The 19,303-nt window shown below is 37.8% G+C and overlaps 1 non-coding gene across 1 annotated transcript; it reads left to right on the top strand.

Annotated features, from left to right (window-relative positions):
- Nucleotides 1-13,331: 13,331 nt before the first annotated feature.
- On the top strand, nucleotides 13,332-13,438 carry LOC132310809 (small nucleolar RNA R71). Its single transcript, XR_009482709.1, has one exon. It is a non-coding gene; the product is annotated as a small nucleolar RNA R71 (small nucleolar RNA).
- The last annotated feature ends 5,865 nt before the right edge of the window (nucleotides 13,439-19,303 follow it).

Here is a 19,303-nt window from a genome sequence, read left to right on the forward strand (position 1 = left end):
AATAGAAGGCAACATGCAAATACGCACCCTAAGGTGGGCATGAGTACCTAGACCTACCAGGGAACAACACCTATGTCCAGTTATCCATTCTAGGCAATATACGCGCCCTAACCATGGTCACGAGACTCAAGCTCATAACACGACACCATATAATATATATATAAAGTCAGTACTCCTCCTAATACAAAATACCATCCATCTGTGTAGTGGTCTGATATATATATAACAAATCCATCCTGAAACCATAGTAGGTCATTCAATTCTCAATTGATATGACACAAGTAGGTGATGGACCTAACCTATATGATTAATCCATACCTTAATCCAAGTTAGGTAGAACTTAGTGTTTGAACTAGTCCATACCTAGTATGTCACCGTCCCATACCGGTACATACAATCCTCCAGTTAACGCAGTTAATAATATAGTAATTAAATAGTCATCGACTATACTTCAGAATATGCACAAAATAAATTTAATGCATATACATCTAATAGACATTCAATATAGAGCCAAAAATCCAATTCCAGTAGTGTAAACTGCTATATTAAATTTAAGCATTTATATCCTCCAACATAGTCCATGAATTGATACATTTAATAACAATTTAAGTACCAATTATATCCAACCTAAGTATAGTTGGGTTTAATTAAATCACCATACTTAAAACACTGTAAAACATGATTTATATTAATCATTAAATCATATATTAAAACTTTGCAAAGTTGCGGAACATAACTAGCAAAACGGTGTGCAATGTATAGATTTATCCTGAGCTTCCCACTGTCCAATCTCTATTCCATTTATGAACTATTGTTTCTCTTTGTTATTACAGGTCCACAACAATCCTATAAAACATTTAAAACAATTTAAACGAGGAGCTAACACTCTGTATAGTCCAAACAGTGCACAAAAACCTAAACTGGGCGTTTAAAACCAAAACCCCAACTGAGCAAGCTAAGTTACAACTGAGCAGCCTAAGTTGCTAACTTAGGGGGCTGAATTGCTAACTTAGGGGCCTCAGTTGCTAACTTAGGCGCCTCAGTTGCGAACTTAGGCGCCTCAATTAGTGCTGAGGTCTTCTTCTTCGTCCGTTCAGCCTCTGTAAACTCTAAAACTTCATTATTAAGGCCCCTAATCTTCAACCTAAGTCCCATACGTCCATACTAAATTATTTTAAGTGTTTTAGCAGGCAAAGTTTCAAATCAAACCACAGTTTATGCATAAAGATCACAGAAATAACGAAATCATGAAGAAACATATAAAATCATGAAACCCTTTGTTTAAATCCAATTAAACATGCAAGACTATTTCGTTTTATCATTAGTTATACCCCTGAAGTCTAGCTAGGCATGCACAGAACATAGATTAAAGGAAAAGAGTAGAATAAAGACTTGCCTTGAGTTTCAGACTTTGAAACTCTAATTCCACAGTTTCTGTATTCTCCCTTGACTTGCTCTGCCAATTCCCCAAGTTCACGCTCTGTTTCTTAGCAGCCCCTTGTGTTACAGACGCAACCTTATGTTTGTCTAAAACCCTAAACCCCAGTACGTGTATGTATTTATAGACTTAAACATTAACCCTAATCCATAAATAACTTGGCCCATTGAACAACCTAGGTTTAAAACAGTGTCGGCTATAAGAACTTACGTAAGTTTATAAGTACCGAAAATATAATAACAATGAATTAAATAAATAAATAAAAAACAACCATTAACAAATAATTAATAATTAACAATTCATCAAATAATTAAAACAAATAAATAATTAACAAGTTAGCAAATAATTAACAAATAAATAATTAACAATTAAACAAAATACATGCCATTTAATCAACACAATAAACAAGTAAACAATTAATCAAATTAAAAAATAATTAAATCAAAAATTAAATACCAGAAATATCCTTTTAAACAAGTCCAAGCAATCACCACCCCTAGGAGTGGTCGTGTTGTTGACAACAAGGTTAATGGAAACAAGGATGAGAAAAATTCCCCCTCGAAAAATCCAAATCCAAGTACCAGCTCTTCTAATCCAAATCCTACTCATGAAAATCCCAAGCTTGTCACCCCAAATGTGGAAACTTCTTATGAGCCTAAAGCTCCGTTTCCTCAACGTCTCCAATAGTCGACACGTATTGGGAATAAGAATTGCAAAATTCAAGACATGTGGGAAGTTTTCAAGCAAGTAAAGATCAACTTGCCTCTCGTGGATACTATAAAGTAAATCCCTCCCTATGCAAAATTTCTCAAAGATTTGTGCACTCAAAAGCGCACTTCCAAAAATCATTTGCCAAAGAAGGTGAGATTAACTAAAAATGTGAGTGCAATCATTTAGCACAGTGCTCCTCCAAAGTATAAGGATCCGGGCGCCCCAACTATCTCGTGTGTCATTGGCGACAACAAGATAGAAATGGCCCTCCTCGACTTAGGAGCTAGTGTAAATTTGATTCCATATTCAGTTTACTTATAGCTTGGGTTGGGAGATCTAAAGCCAACCTCCGTGGTCTTGCAGCTTGCCGATAGATCGGTCAAGCACCCACAAGGCATTCTTGAGGATGTCATTATCAAAGTGGACAAGTTCTACTTCCCGGTAGACTTTGTGGTTCTTGACACGAAACCAGTCCATGACCCAAAGAAGCATATTCCCGTGATCCTCGATAGGCCATTTTTAGCTACGGCTAACGCTTCAATTAATTGCCGAATCGGGGTGATGGATATCACTTTTGGAAATATGCAAGTCAAACTCCACATCTTCCATGCAACTCAACATCCTTTCGATGAGGATGATTTTTTCCTTATCGATGTGGTAGATGAAGTGGTCGAAGAATCTCTCCCCTTCATTCTAAGCAAAGATCCTTTGGAAACTTGTATGTCTCATTTCGACTTCTCAAACTTTGATATTGACCAATCAATCAAAGGAGTAAACTCCTTGCTTGACATTAATGTTGTCATGGATACTCCTCCTTGGATTCCAAAAGAACCGCTTCCTCAACTTTCTCCTACTCCTCCAGTCCCTTCCTTGAAGTCTCCTCCACAACTTGAGCTAAAGCTGATCCCGGCTCACCTCAAGTATGTGTTTCTTCGTGCAAATCAAACTCTTCCAGTCATCATTGCTTCCGACCTTTTAAAGGATAAAAAAACTAGCCTTTTAGCGGTGCTACAAGAGCACAAACGAGCTATTGGCTGGGCAGTGGCTGATTTGAAAGGAATAGACCCTTCTATTTGCATGCATCGTATCCATATGGAGGAGGATGCTAAACCTTCTAGAGAGGTGCAGCGCCGGTTGAATCCCAACATGAAGGACGTGGTCATAAAAGAAGTGATCAAGCTATTGGATGCAGGAATCATCTACCCTATCTCCGATAGCAAATAGGTGAGTCCCACTCAAGTTGTTCCTAAGAAATCCGGCCTTACAATCGTTGAAAATTCCGTGGGAGAGCTCGTGCCACAACGCACCACCACTGGGTGGCGTGTGTGCATTGACTACCGGAAACTTAACTCTACCACTAGGAAAGATCATTTTCCACTCCCGTTCATTGATCAAATCCTAGAGAGGTTAACCGGCCAAAGCTTCTGTTGTTTCCTTGATGGTTATTCCGGCTATAACCAAGTGGCAATTGATCCACAAGATCAAGAGAAGACCACATTCACATGCCCCTTCAGAACCTTTGCCTATAGACACATGCCTTTTGGGCTATGCAATGCACCTGCCACGTTCCAAAGATGCATAATGTCCATATTTTCGGATATGGTTGAAAAATTCTTAGAGGTATTCATGGACGATTTCTCTGTCTTTGGATTCTCCTTTGACTCGTGTCTCCAAAATCTATCTCTTGTACTTCAAAGGTGCAAGGAAACAAATCTCATTCTAAGTTGGGAGAAAAGTCATTTTATGGTCCAAGAAGGCATTGTTTTAGGGCATGTCATTTCAAAAAGGGGAATTGAGGTTGACAAAGCCAAAGTGGAGTTAATCTCTAATCTCCCTCCTCTAAATTCGGTCCATCAAATCCGCTCCTTCCTTGGACATGCCGGTTTCTATCGTCGCTTCATCAAAGATTTTAGCAAAATCTCTTGGCCCTTGTGTAATCTTCTTGCCAAGGACGTTCCATTCAATTTTGATGAAGCTTGTATGGAAGCTTTCGTGAAATTACGCACTCTTCTCTCATCCGCCCCAATCATGAAACCGCCTAATTGGTCTCTTCCATTTGAGATCATGTGTGATGCATCCGATTATGCATTAGGTGCGGTTTTGGGCTAACGTGTGGAAAAACTTCCATATGTCATCTATTATGCTAGCAAGACTCTCTCTGATGCTCAGTTAAATTACACCACCACTGAAAAAGAATTGCTAGCTGTGGTGTATGCTTTGGATAAATTCCGTTCCTATCTTCTTGGATCTAAGGTAATTATCTTCTAGGATCATGCCGCTCTTAGGCATTTGCTCGCTAAAAAAGAGACCAAACCCCGTCTAATTCAATGGATACTCTTACTTCAAGAGTTTGACATTGAAATCCGGGATAAAAAAGGGACCGACAATGTTGTCGCAGACCATCTCTCTCGTTTACTCATTGAAAAATCTTCTGAATTTGCTGCAGTCCGTGATTCCTTTCCGGATGAGAAACTTTTTTAGATTTTCTATTCCAGTCTCCCTTGGTATGCGGATATTGTCAACTATCTAGCAATAGGCAAAATTCCATCCAATTGGTCCAAACAAGAGAAAGACCGGTTCTTCTCCCAAGTTAAGCATTTCTTTTGGGAAGATCCGGAGTTGTTCAAATATTGCCCAGATCAAATCATCCGGAGATGCATTCCCAACAATGAAACTACAAGTGTCCTAAATTTCTACCACACTCTTGCTTGTAGGGGACATTTTAGTGCCAAAAAGACCGCCTACAAAGTCCTTTAAAGCGGAGCCATCCTTATTTCGGGATGCATACAATTTCTGTAAATCTTGTGAGCGATGTCAACAGCTCGGATCCATGTCCCGGAGGGACATGAAGCCCCTTACTCCCATCTTAATCATAGAAATTTTTGATGTGTGGGGGATCGACTTCATGGGACTATTTCCATCTTCTTATGACTATGAGTACATCCTTGTAGCGGTGGATTATGTTTCCAAGTGGGTTAAAGCCAAAGCTACCAAAACCAGTGATCATAAAGTAGTGATCAACTTCATTCAGTCCAACATTTTTAGTCGTTTTGGTACGCCCCGAGCAATCATTAGTGACGGTGGATCTCATTTTCGAAATCGTTACCTTAAATCCGTCCTCTCCAAGTACTCCGTCATTCACAAGGTTACCACACCTTACCATCCTCAAACGAGTGGTCAAGTGGAAGTATCTAATCGGGAGATTAAGTATATCTTAGAAAAAATGGTTCGACCGAACCACAAAGATTGGTCATTAAGACTAAATGTTGCGCTTTGGGCTTACCGGACAGCTTATAAGACATCCATTAGCATGTCGCCATATTGACTTGTCTTTGGCAAGGCGTGTCATCTCCCCATTGAACTAGAGCACCGTGCTTATTGGGCCATAAAAAGGCTCAACTTTGATCTCAAACAAGCCGGCTCTACTCGTAAATTGCAACTCAATGAACTTGAGGAACTTCGAAATGATGCGTATGAAAGCGCCAAAATCTATAAGGCAAAGACTGAAACTTTTCATGACAAACACATTGTCAAAAAGTCTTTTACCCATGGACAAAAAGTTTGGCTTTTCAATTCTAGATTGAGACTCTTTCCCGGTAAACTCCGTTCGCGGTGGGATGGTCTATATGTCATCACCGCCGTCTTTCCTCATGGTGCAGTCGAACTCCAAGATCCTACCAATGGATCTCTCTTCAAGGTTAACGGTCAACGGCTTAAGCCTTATGTTGATGGCATAATCCCTATCCGCAAAGTAGAGAAAGTCATATTAACGGACCCAATTTACGAGGATTGATGTGCCATGCAACGCCCGATTCGTCTAACTATCGACATTAAATTTAGCATTCATGGGAAGCAATTCTTCCATCTTCCAAGCTTCTCTCCCAAAGTTGCCTTAGCCAATAATTTTCCGGAAATTAGCTAAGTATAACCAAAATGTGAACGCCTTTCTGAAATTGTCTCGAATTGCATTCCAAAAGTCACATTCGGTTTTCTCAGTCATTTTAAGGTCTCAGTACCATTTTCGGACTTTTTCAAGGTCATTCCGGCAATTTTCTCGACAAATCCAAAGATAACGGGAGATTCGGACCTCAAGTTTAGCATTTTTGAAAATGCGCTTCAATTCCTGTTCCGTAGGTTCTACGAGGTGTCACGGGTCCATAGACACTTAAATTTCCAAATTTTCCATTCTTCGACCCCAGCCCGGCCTTTGTAGGCCAAAACTTACTTCAAGAAGTAGTTTTTGCATAGCTCCAGCGGGCGCCTGCCAATTTGGGTAGTATGGTGAAGAGGTCGCGAGCGCCCGCCAATTTCTTGCCGGCGCTCGCCATTTCAGGCAGTAGGCTAATGGAAACTCGCGGGCGCCCGCATTGCATCCTCGAGCACCCGCCACTGTCACGCCCATTGTTAAAATGGGCTTTCAAGCCCATTTTTCCTTCTTTTTATTTTCCCTTCAACCCTCCATTCTCTCCATTCTCGCCCTCAACCCTTTCAAACACCTTCCTTTACCTCTCAATCTCTCACTCTCACTTCAATCTCATCCATCTTCATCTATTCTCATCCTTCATCCATCTTCCTCATCCTCACAATCTTCCATCCCCAAGCTCTAACAAGAGAGCTTTTGGTTCATCAACTTGGGGTAAGTTTTCGTCTCCCTTTCTTTCAATTTGTGAATTAATGGAGGACGGGATTGATTATGTGGAGGGTTTGCAATTGTTTGCGATTGTGTTTCGTTGATTGCAGGTTATAATTTTGGGGTTTTCGCATTTCTAACCTTATTTTTGGTCTCTTCCCAATTCTGCTGCACACCAGGTGTTCGATAGAAGTCCTGAACCAATTTTCTTCCCTCTAATGGCTCCTAGGGTCATTTCTAAGCGTGCTCGTTCATCTGAGGGCCCTTCTAATGTTCCTCCAACCCCAAATATCAACCTTTGCAATAGCACAAATCATTGTAAAATAGGACTATTGGTCGGGTAAGTTGAACCACTGGGACTGCTAGTTTATGGCAACTTAGGTGTGTAGAATCATTTTTAGAATGATGAAGAGGTATAGAGATTTGTTGGTTTGTCACTAAAATTATGAATTGGAAAATGCATAAAATAGTAATGCTAAGAAGTAAAGAGGCAAAGACAATTAAAAAGGGAACTAGGGAGGTGAATCCGCACTAAACCCTAAACACATGCTAGATCAAGACTAAATTGGGGATAGCCAATATATATGATGGTCAAGAATTATATAGTAACACATGGTTGCCCTATAATCATCGAGAAGTTCATCAAATCAAAATAAGAATGATCCATCAAAAGTTTATACATTCGAACTACCTAAACTAGGGTGTAGCAACAAACATACTATCTTAAGCAAAAGATTATCAAGCCTTTAATCAAATGATAAAGCACATGAGGCTAGGAATCAAGTATAGACCATCAAAGGGAATACTTAAGCAATGGACTATCAAGTTTCTCTATCAACATGCCATGAAAACCATTCATAATCTTATTTCCATTGTCACCATGAAAATGCAAGAATTATGATTAATATAAGAAACCATCTAAGACAAGATAATTAACTTACAACAATCATTTATAAACATTAGAATTCATTACAAGAGGTAATATGCTCTAGATTATGAAAAGACCAAAAATTATACATTATTTTCCCCAAAATAGAGCTTAATCTAAAACATGATTACAAGGGAAGGCTTCATCACCTCCCTAGATGGAGGTTCAGTTGCCCATCACTACAAGGAATGAAGAGGAAGAAGTAAGTTCACCCTCTATTTTTGCACCTTAAGGAAGCTAGAACCTAAGACCTCAAGAACACCTCTCTTCCTCTCTAGAACTTTTCAAAAATGTGAGATATCTCCAAAATAATGAGCTTCCCCTCTATATACACTCAAAACCTACTCCCCATACTCAAAATCCCAAGCTACCCCCTCTGTATGAAGCTAGACCACACAAAAAAAGGATAAAGGGACCAAAATGCTGAAAATCAGGGACAGTTGAACTACTTACTGTAGTTCCGAGGGCGCCCGCAGGGGCTTGGGCTCGCGAGGGATATGCTGGTGTGTTTGGCGGGCACTCGCGATGGCGTGGCAGGCGCTCGCGGTGGCTCGTGGGGGCTTCTGCGGGAGCTGAGGAAGGGCCCGCAAAAGCTGGCAGAGAGAAGAGGGGATTGGCGGGCGCCCGCGGGAGCTTGCCCTTTGCAGCTTTGACCATGTTTCTTGCAAGCTTCATCAAACCGGATCATGGACGTGCTTCTATCTCAGAAGCACAATGAGCATTAAGCCATGGCTTCGCAAAAACTGTAACATAAGAGGTTCGGTCCAAAAGATGACTCCCCGGCATGGCGCACATGTTTCAACACAAGTGATGTCAAAACCGCTTCTTTGATCATTCTCGGGAAAAATACCTGAAATCAGAAAGAAATACATAAATGAATTAAAACTGTACATTATCCTCTAATAATGGACTTAACTAATGCAAGAAAGGGCGCTTGAATATGTAATATTCGGCGCTTTTCAGTTAAGAGGGTCAAAAAGCTGCTATAAGATCTGTCCGCGACTGAGAGCAAAAACGGGCCATCAAACGAATTTTTCTGGAAAAGCACAAAGAAGAAATCCCTTCCCAAAATCAAGTTTTCTACCTGACAAAGCGGACGAAAACAAAGAAAATACACTGTAAAATGCCCAGAATACCCCTAAGAAAATCAGGTCAGGAAGTTTAAAATCTTTCCGAGCTACTGCCAAAGGAAAGGAAATGGGGCTTCGGGAGCTTTTTAAATCATCTAAATTAAAAATGAAATTTTAAAATACACCCACAAAACCCCCTGAAGTTTCGGATTGGTCGATACATTTTTTTAAAAAAAGTCGATGAATAGTACCAAGTACTAAAATCTCAAGATTTAAAAAAAAACATATTTGTAAACTTTAGAATTAATGGCCCTTGGCCTCATATCATACATACAAAATAAGCATCCAAAAGTGTACTTAGTTACACATTACATATTTAGAATCAAGGATACAAGTTTTAACATATAAGGCTACAAAAAGACATTTCATGCTAACATTTGCATAAAATGGAAACTTAAAAATTACAAGTCATCCAAGGAATGATGAGCATCATGAACCAAGCTTTCATACCTAAAACAAATCCCCAGTAACTTCGGGGTGAGTAACATAAAGCTACTCGTAGGAAATGGGCATGCATCGACCTAGCATTTTACAAAATTATCACCTTAATGTGAAACATGTCAAAGGGCTGATGCCACCTAACGTCTATGTAAAAATGAGAATCAGGAAGCATCCTCTGCCACCTTAGATCATTTCTAACATAAATAACATCATTCATGCAATTTAACCATATAGAAGCATACTATACAATGCGATAAGATATAGGTTCTCAACAGTATCAATTTGCAATTTAAGATACGAAAACAATTAAAGTGGGTCATGCCAGTGAGCGTCTATGTTCCAAATGAGTCTAAGGAATCATCTTAAGCTACATTAGAATAATAAAACACAAGTCACAATATTGATGCAATTTAACCAACATTGGAACTTCCAATACAACGCATAAAGCATGGTTTCTCAAGTTAACATCTTGAAACTCAAAATGGAAAATCAAATAAGGAACAACAAGTTACGATATCATCTAGTTATCAATTTGAAATGAAATGTGAAATCAAACCAGGTGGATACTTGGACGTCACGTCGGATCAGACCGACACCATAGTTACTTTAGGGTTACTAGCCCACGGGTAACCTCCCTATGTGAGCACTAGACTTGTAAAGGGATAATCCCCCGTACTAGAACCATGTCCTAACCTTAGTCAAACAACGACATCCCCAAGTTTCCAAAATCAACAAGTTGTGCAACAATGTATATATCAACATGTATATATATAAGATAATCAACTATCTACCACGCACAACTAAAATTGGAAACATATACAATACATGTTCCAAGGCCATAACTACTATGGCATGAAAGATGTCAAATACAAAATGTGCGACTCATTACATAAGACAATGATATATTCAATAAGGAAAACATATTTTAATGAATATAAATATAACAACTATGTTATCCAATGCTCAAAATGTAACCAAGTGAATATACAACAAGTCCAAGTCCATGATTTAAAAATAGAAACAACTTCCAAAACATAATTAAATCCATCCAGCAATTAGATAGAATTTAATTGAATAAAAATAATTAAATTCTCTAAATTCCAAATTAATTCCAAATAACCTCAAATTTATATATGTTGAAGGACATATCATGGTCATCACATATATAACATCAAATAACTAATTAAGTGATTAAAACACTTAAAATAAAATTAATTAAGCTAATTAATTAATTTCATCTAGATTTTTAAACAACTCCAAATGCTCTCAAATTATCATATGTTCAAGAACTCACCAAAGCCTACTTTAATATCACATTACAAGTTTATTTCATGCTTAATACAACTATATGAATTAAACTTTCACAAAAGATAAATATTAAATAAAAGTTGCAATTCTTATTCAAATAATCCCAATTTAATATATATCAATCACCATACCAAGGTTTAAATTTCTAGTATGCCACAATTTAATTCTAAGTTGAATATCATCATAAGAATTAAATCTTACACAGAAAATAATTAAATTAAATTCTAGATTATGAGCAAAGCCATGTATACAAGTTGTATAAGCATCATTAGCATGCAAGAAAACAAAAATATGAAACTATAACACCCCCTTCCTCCATTTGAGATGAAAATCTCAAATCCCCACCGAAAGAAAAGTGCTTCGAATCCGACGATACTCCTAGGTTATGTCGGGGACAACACGGTGAACATTAAACTCCAAAGAGGACATACCAAAATCCAAACTTGACCTTAAACCTGAACTCAAAAAATGGCCAAAAACGGATTCTAATAAGGGGGAAATATGCGCGTAGTCAAGACAAGCATAAAACACGCAGGCACTACGATTTTTTAACAAAGGGAAGGAGGTTTAATTGAGAGAAGATGGGTAACAGCCCCCCTTGGGCTGCCATGGTAGCTTCTGGTTGTGCATAAAGAGAGGGGAAGATCACTTTTTAATTTTATAACCCCCTATTTATAGGAAAACCCTAAAAGTGCCCCGAAAAGCCCCACCAGGTCCGGAAAAGTGAAATTTGAGTAAACGTGCTCAAACGGCAAAACTCTGTGAACAAAAAAGAACCAAAATGAGAAAATATAAACAACGGAAGAAACGGCATCGAAAATTGAGTCCCGAGCAGAGAGATATACCCCGAATAAGTTCGGTAGCAACCGGGGCCAGAAACCCTGAAACTGGGGAAAAATGACCAGAAGACAATTCTTAGAGTACATGACTCAACGAAAAGTGAAAATGAATCCCATAGAAGGATCCAGGCTCAAAACGAGACATTTTTGCAATAACTTTCATTAATTGCACAATGACCCCTCCAAAAAGTGAAAACTGCACTAATGACCTAGAATGAAAATATCTTCCAAAAATATTTTCTTAAAAACCCCTGAAATAAAATATCTTCAAAATATATTTACGAAAAACACTCTAAGAAAAGAAAAAGATTCTGAAAAACTATGTATCCATGCCCCTATAGACATCGAGAGCAACCAGAGTACTTTACTGCAAAAGTAAAGATACGTATTTCGTAGAAACCACTTAGAATGAAGATACGTGAAGTCAAAAACTAACTCCAAACACGAAAAGTGAGGTTGTGCCAAAAAGTGATAAACGGGGAAAAAACAAAATAGGAAAAAGGACGAAAAGTGAATAGTGTAGAAAAACGAAAAATGTGGAAATGACACGGTCCTTAAAGGAAGTTGTCAATCCAAAGGAAAGAGTCTCAGAAATCATTTCCAAGCACTCGAGATGACACTATGTGACGAAAAGCCAAACACAAAATAGAAAAGACAACGGAAAAAATTTATCCGCAAAATTTGAGGAAAAAAGAAAGGAAGAAAATGACCGGGTCATTACATTATTTGCTTTACTTTGTTGCTTTTCAAGAGAGGTGGATGCTTTTAAAGCATCCAAAAATTGAGCCTTAGGCTCAAAAGCTTTCTCACAAACATTTTTTTAAGTATTTTCAACATTGGGGTCTTTTACATTCAATGAAGGAGGAATAGGATGTCAAACGGGACGGGTGTCAACTTTGGGTTGCACTGGTTCAATCTCTTCATTGGAAACACCAACTTGGTTGTCAATAACTCTTCCACTTCTCAACGTGGTCACCGCATTCACATGTTCAAGTGTATAACCTTCCGAAGAGGAATTGGTCTCCACAATAAATTGTTGCTTTGGTGGGGGATTCAAAGGTATTTTTCCTTTCTCCCTTGCATTCAACGTGCTAGCTATTTGTCCGACTTGGGTTTCTAGCTTTGCAATCGATTGGGAGTGAGAATGAAGCAATTGAGTATTTGCCTCCAAAGTATGCAAAGTGGATAAGACTTTCTCTTCAAATGTGGGACTTCATGAATTACCTTGAGAATATGATGATTGGCTTGGAAAATGAGAGGTTGAAAATTAGTTTCCATTTGGTGCTTGGTATGATGAACAATAACCTTGGGAACCTTGGCTTTGCATAGGGGATGGAACATACTTGCTTTGGAAACCACTTTGGGGAGGGTTTGAGCCTTCCCCTTGGCTTTTCCAAGAAAAATTTGGATAGTTCCTCCACCCAGGATTGTAGTGAGTGCCATAGGGATTATCCCTTGGTTAACAAAAGTGGCATTTACTTGCTTATGGTGTTCATTTTGCGCATGTCCATGCGGACAATTGGAAGTAGAATATAAAACACTAGAACAAGTCATACATGATTCATTGGAAGGATGATGAGCATGATTAGGGGATGATGACACTTGATGAGCTGAATTTTGGTTGATAAAAAATCGATCAAACCTCTAGGATAAAGACTTCACTTCAGCGACTATATCATTAGAATTATCAACTTGATATAAGTTTACATTATTCCTTCTACCTATATTTCTACCATTTTTAGATGATAAAGATCGGTGCATTGAGTTTTCATTCATGCTCTTATATAAGCGCCACACATCATCTTCATACTTATCAAGATAAGAACCACCCATATAAGCATCAACCATACCCTTATGGTTGTTCAACAAACTTTCAAAGAAGTATTGAACTAATTGTCATTTAGGTATGTCATGATGAGTACATTTCCTAAGCAAATCGTTTAACCGTTCCCATACCTCATGAAACATTTCCCCATCCCCTTGTGAGAATTCACGAATTGAAGTTCTCATTGCATTGGTCTTAGATACCGGATAGTACTTCTTCAAGAACTCTTGTTGCATCTCTGCCCAAGTAGTTATAGAAAAAGGCCTCAAATTATTGAACCAATATTTTGCTTTATCTTTTAGAAAGGGAAAAGTTTTAACCTCAAAACTTCTTCCGGCATGTCCGTGTATTTCACGGTGGAACACATTTTAAGAAATTCATCTAAATGCTTATAAGGTTCTCCATTTGGTAGCCCATGGTAATTGGGAAGCATTTAGATTATTTGTGGTTTAATCTCATAATGGTGTGCTCTAAATGGAGGGAGTTGAATACATGTTGGTGCATTGTACTCATTGGGCACATAATGGTCTCTTAAAGCAAGGAGAGGATTCACAATTAGTGGCTCTACATGAGCCCCATGATTTGCTTGAACAACGGGAGGTGGGGGTGGTACAAAGAATGGCCTTGGCATTCCCATTGGAAATACGTATTGTTGTTGTGGAATGAAGGGTCTAGGTATGCCTAATGGTACTTACATATTATCATGTTGTTGATGCACATTAGGGTAAAGAATGCCTTATTGGTCGATGTGACCAAGGTCTTCAACATGGTCCTCATTATGTTCATCCATTGATGAAATGGAGTCACTTGAATTACCCCTTCCCCTTAGATTACGAACAACTGATTTAAGATTAAAATTTAATGGAACAAGAGTAGGACTCAAAGACCTACGACCATACATGCACAATGCAAATCAAACAAACAACAACTCAACAAATAACAAGTAGAAAACATTCCTCTTCCACAACAAGTCAATTAATAACAAACCTCCACATACATTGATCCCAAACTCCCATGCTTTCAACAAATGCAAGAAATAATTTGCCACCACGCGGTACGACGATTTAACTATTGAAAATAAGAATTGCCTCCAAGCAGGCTTACTATTTAACTAAGCAAAGGGAGTTAGAATAGCTCACAAAAGGTCCTTAAGCAACTTCAAAATATTTTTAATTTTTACCTTGCTTTGCTTTGCAAATTTTTCTTATTTTTAGCTTTCAATGTTTTGCTTAACTTAGCTTGCTTCTTTGCTTTGAAGTTCACTTGCTTCACTTTCTTTGGCTCCAAGTACCTAGCCAATCAAGAACAAACACAATAAGTAAACAAAGTAAAATAAAGTAAAAACAAGATCAAAGGAGTACTTATTCCTAATTAATCCCAAAATATGGTGTTGCCAATCCCCGGCAACGACACCAAAACTTGGTGTTTCTGTCGTTAGTGTACACCAAACCTCAAAGTGTGATGAAATATGGCCAAGTTTGAATTTGTAAAATGCCACTACCACTACTAACTACTATTAACGTAGCAAGAGTGAGTGGGGATCGTCCCAAGGGAAAAACAAGGTATTTTGAAATCAATGTTAGATTAGTATGTCGAATAATCAAAAGAGGGGTTTGTTGGTTGAGTTATACTATAATTTAAGCTAAATTAATGTAATGTAAAACAACTAAACAAATGAAGTGTAGAGAATGAGAGAGGATTCTTGGGACATAAAGTTCACCACCAAGCCTTGTTCTTCCTAGACATTCAATATTTGATAGATTAGGGAGTTTATATGTTGTAAAAGAAAGTGTGTCATTAATTGAAATATTAAACATGGATGGCCAAGTAAGCATACATCGTCTAATCAATCTAGTGAATAGCACAACATATCAAATTAAACCATTAATCCTTCAATAAGCCCACAATTAATGCACACTCAAGAAATTAGAGAAATATACTACTTGCACTCATAAGCATGGATTATAAAACAACAAGAATAGATTGTCCACCTATCTAAGAAATTAAAGCAATTATACTACAACTATACTAATGACATGAAAATTAAACTAATTAAACTAAAGAGGTGGTACAATCCATCAAGAAATAAGTATGAACCATCAAATAAACCACCAGAGTAATCCATTAAGCACCATGCCTTGACCATCACTAGATTCATAATATCAACACACATAGACATGCATCAATGTCACAAAATATAGAAATAAGCACATGACCATTCATTCTAACATACAAAGACATATGAATAGAAGTAAAAGATCAATTGGAAGTATAAAACCACACAAATTATGTAGAAACAAGATTTATATAAATACGAGGTCAAAACAAGAATTACAACGCAAATCCCACCAATTACAAAACATCAAAGTCTAGGAGGCATGCTTAGGGTTATCTCTAGCCCTAAGATAATAGTTTAGCCACTCATTGATGTTGTTATCCAACCCTTAAGGGCTATCTTCATGGTTGAATTCATCCTCCTCCTTTGGTGTTCTTGGTAAAAACCCTAGATGAGTGGAAGAATTTTCCCAAAATGTATGTTTCTCCCTCTAATCTCTAGCCAATTCTCTCCCTAACTAACTAACCTCCTTACTAAAAATAGCCAAATTCCTTATATAGGTAGCTCAAATGTCACACCCAATGGTTAGATCTCGTGCACTAGGACCTCCAAATGATTGCACTACGAGCACACCTTCAATTCGGCTTGAAATATGTTTTTCACGCAATTTGAGGTAGTTCGATCGATCACATAGTTGCTCTGATCGATCAAAGTATAGTGACCCAATTATTTGGATAAGGATAAAGGCTGAGATATTTTTGGGAAATGGACAAAAGTGGTTGGTGAGGATAAGATTAAAAGGTTCGATCGATCGAATAAAAGGTTGGATCAATCGAATAGGAAATTTTTCTAAAGATAAGGACAAGGCGTTCCATCTATCATGGCAAGGTTAGAACGATCACAATGTGATCGATCATAGCTTGGTTTGATTGATCGAAGAGAAATTTTTCATCGCTTTGCTTCCACTTTACTCTTTTCTTTCACTAGACTCAAGATTGCTTCTTTCAATGCTCTAATTCAGCTGAATTGACTTATTTTAGGGATAAGTGCCTGAAAAGGAGAATAACATAAAATTAGACTAAAATGGGGAAATAAGGTAAAATAAGGTCCTAAAATATTCAAGATTAAGGAGTTTAAATGCACACTTTTCAGCGCTTATCACATAGTATGAAGGTTGTGGTGAAGTCAAAGCCCTAAGACTTTTCTCTCTCTGAACTCTTTAGTTTACATTCAGTTTAATTTTATTTTATGCTGGGGACAACCAATCAGTCAATTCAACCAGTTACCTGTAAACCATGAAATAAATTGGATTAGTTAGAAACCAAACAAAGAACACTCATCTCTCTGTGGGATCGACACCCTCTATATAGTCCTATCCTACAAAGATTCGTACTACTGCGAGTGGTAATAAACTGACACATCAATTTTTGGTGTCGTTGCCGGGGAGATTTGTTTATTTGTTTAGTTTTTAATTAGTTTATTATTTTTGGTTTACCAATCTTCGGACTTTCTGATATCTCACCTTAATTCTTTTTCTTTTCAAGTGCAGGAAATTAGCAGTGAGGACAAAGACGCTTAAGGGATAAAAAGTTTCGGTTTATAAAACCTTTTGTGAGTTTTTGCTATTTTCTTTCACTTGGAATTCCTATTTTTGTTACTATTAGGGTTAGTGGAATTGGTTAGTGGAATTGGTGCATGATAACTCGTCATTCTCAGTCAGAACCTTTAATATTGCATGATCCTGAAATAGAGAGAACTCTCAGTCAACTGAGAAAAATTAAAAATGATTTAAATTCAATAGAAAGTTTCTCTAATAACATGGCTGATAATCGTAATGCACGGGGTAATGGAGAACGAGTGCCAGAAGCACCAGTTCCTCCACAACCATAATTGAGGGATCACTTTACTCCAACTACATACACTTCCTCTTCGTGCTTTGTATTTCCTGATGCTTTTGCAATCCATTATGAAATCAAGCCTGCTATGACTCAAATGCTTCCTACTTTCCATGGGTTTGCAATAGAGGATCCTTATACGCACTTGGATGTATTTTTGGAATTGTGTTCGACTACCAAGTTGACCACTCTTACCAATGATTCATTCAAGATGCGACTTTTTCAATTCTCTCTCAAGGACAAAACAAGAACTTGGTTGCAGTCCTTTCTATCTAAGTCTATATGTACATAGGCTATGTTACAAAAAGTGTTCTTGAAAAAGTACTACACAGTGGGTAAAACCTCACAAATGAGAAGAGATATCATGGCGTTTTCCCAAATCCCGGGTGAACAATTCCATGATTCATGGGAAAGGTATAACGATCTTCTAAGAAAGTGTCCACACCATGATATTGCTAAATGGCACTTAGTACAGATTTTCTATGATGGTCTTTCTGATTCTAATAGGAACATAGTTGATGCATCTAGTAATGGAGCTTTTCTTCGTAAGAGTCAAGCAGATGCTTGGGAACTGTTTGAGGCCTTAAGTGAAAATTCAATGCAACATGCTTCTTCCTCTAGGTCTAGGTCTTCACCTGGAATTCATAAGGTTGAAAAACTCTATGAGGTAGAAAAATATAGTGAGTTAGCCGCTCAAATATAGGTGTTGAACCGTAGGTTTGACCAAGTTTTATCATCTAGCTATGTTCCTATTGTTAATCCACAAACTACCTTGTCAAAGGAAGTTTATTTAATCTGTGCTAAGCCTTCCCATTTTATTGATACTTGCCCTATAATGGGACAATCATCTGAGATCCCACAGGAGCAAGTGAATGTTGCATTCTCCAGACCAGCTTATAATCTATATGCTTCTACATATAATCCTGGTTGGAAAGATCATCCAAATCTATCATGGCATAATCAAAGTTAAGGAGCCACTGTTCCACAATCACAGGGACAGTACCAAAATTCATCCAACCCACTACCACAAAATAAGTCTTTCAATTAATCTGCCATATATCGTCCACCTCAGTTCAGGAATTAACCCACTCAAACTCCTAATCTTCCACCTCCTCCTAGAAATTCTGCTTTTGAGGATCAAGTACTCAATGCTCTTGTTGATCTTAAAGCCAATACCCAACTTCTTAATTCACATTCGCAGGCCATAGCGAAGCTAGAGGCATAAGTTGGGCAAATAGCGAGTACTCTATCTCGAATAGAGGATGGAAAGCTGCCTAGTCAGCCAGTAGCCAACCTGAAAGGGCAAACTTACATAATTGATTAAACCAATTCCTCAGGTATTCATCATGAGCAAGTTCAGGGTATCACTACATTGAGGAGTGGTAAAGTGGTTGTTAATCAAGTTAAAAAAGGACAGGAGGAAAAAGAGAGGTTTAAGGTTCCCATTGATCATATCATTCATAATCCACATCCCAAGGATGTTCCTTCAAAATCTTTTCCATAAACCACAACAGAAGTTAAAAGTGGAGTCACTTCTTCATCTGCTCCTAACCTTGAGACAACTTATGAGCCAAGTGCACCTTATCCTGAATGTCTCAAGGAACCCTCCTACTTTGGTAAGCAAGGGGAGAAAATTCAAGAGATAATGGAGGTCTTTAAACAGGTCAAAATCAATTATTCTCTGCTTGATGCTATAAAGCAAATTCAAACTTACTCTAAATTTCTAAAAGCCAAGTTCCTAAGAAAATTTGTCTCACCGAGCAAGTCAGTGTTATTCTTAAGTATAACACTCCTTTAAAGGTTAAAGATCCTGGTGCTCCTACAATTTCTCACATCATTGGAAACAATGTGATAGATCAAGCACTTCTTGATCTTGGAGCAAGTGTGAATCTTATTCCTTACTCGGTGTATGAGAAGTTAGGTTTGGGAGAATTAAAACCTACGTCGGTTGTTTTACAGCTTGCTGACCATTCTGTCAGGTAACCACGAGGTATTATTGAAGATGTACTCATAAAAGTAGACAAGTTTTATTTTCCGGTCGATTTCTTAGTTCTTGATACAGAACTGGTCCACGATTCCAAAAAGTATATTCCAGTTATTCT

Source organism: Cornus florida, unplaced genomic scaffold (assembly GCF_030987335.1).
Source record: "Cornus florida cultivar Cherokee Brave unplaced genomic scaffold, ASM3098733v1 CherokeeBrave_3.0.0_Hap2_Chr05, whole genome shotgun sequence".
NCBI lineage: Eukaryota > Viridiplantae > Streptophyta > Magnoliopsida > Cornales > Cornaceae > Cornus > Cornus florida.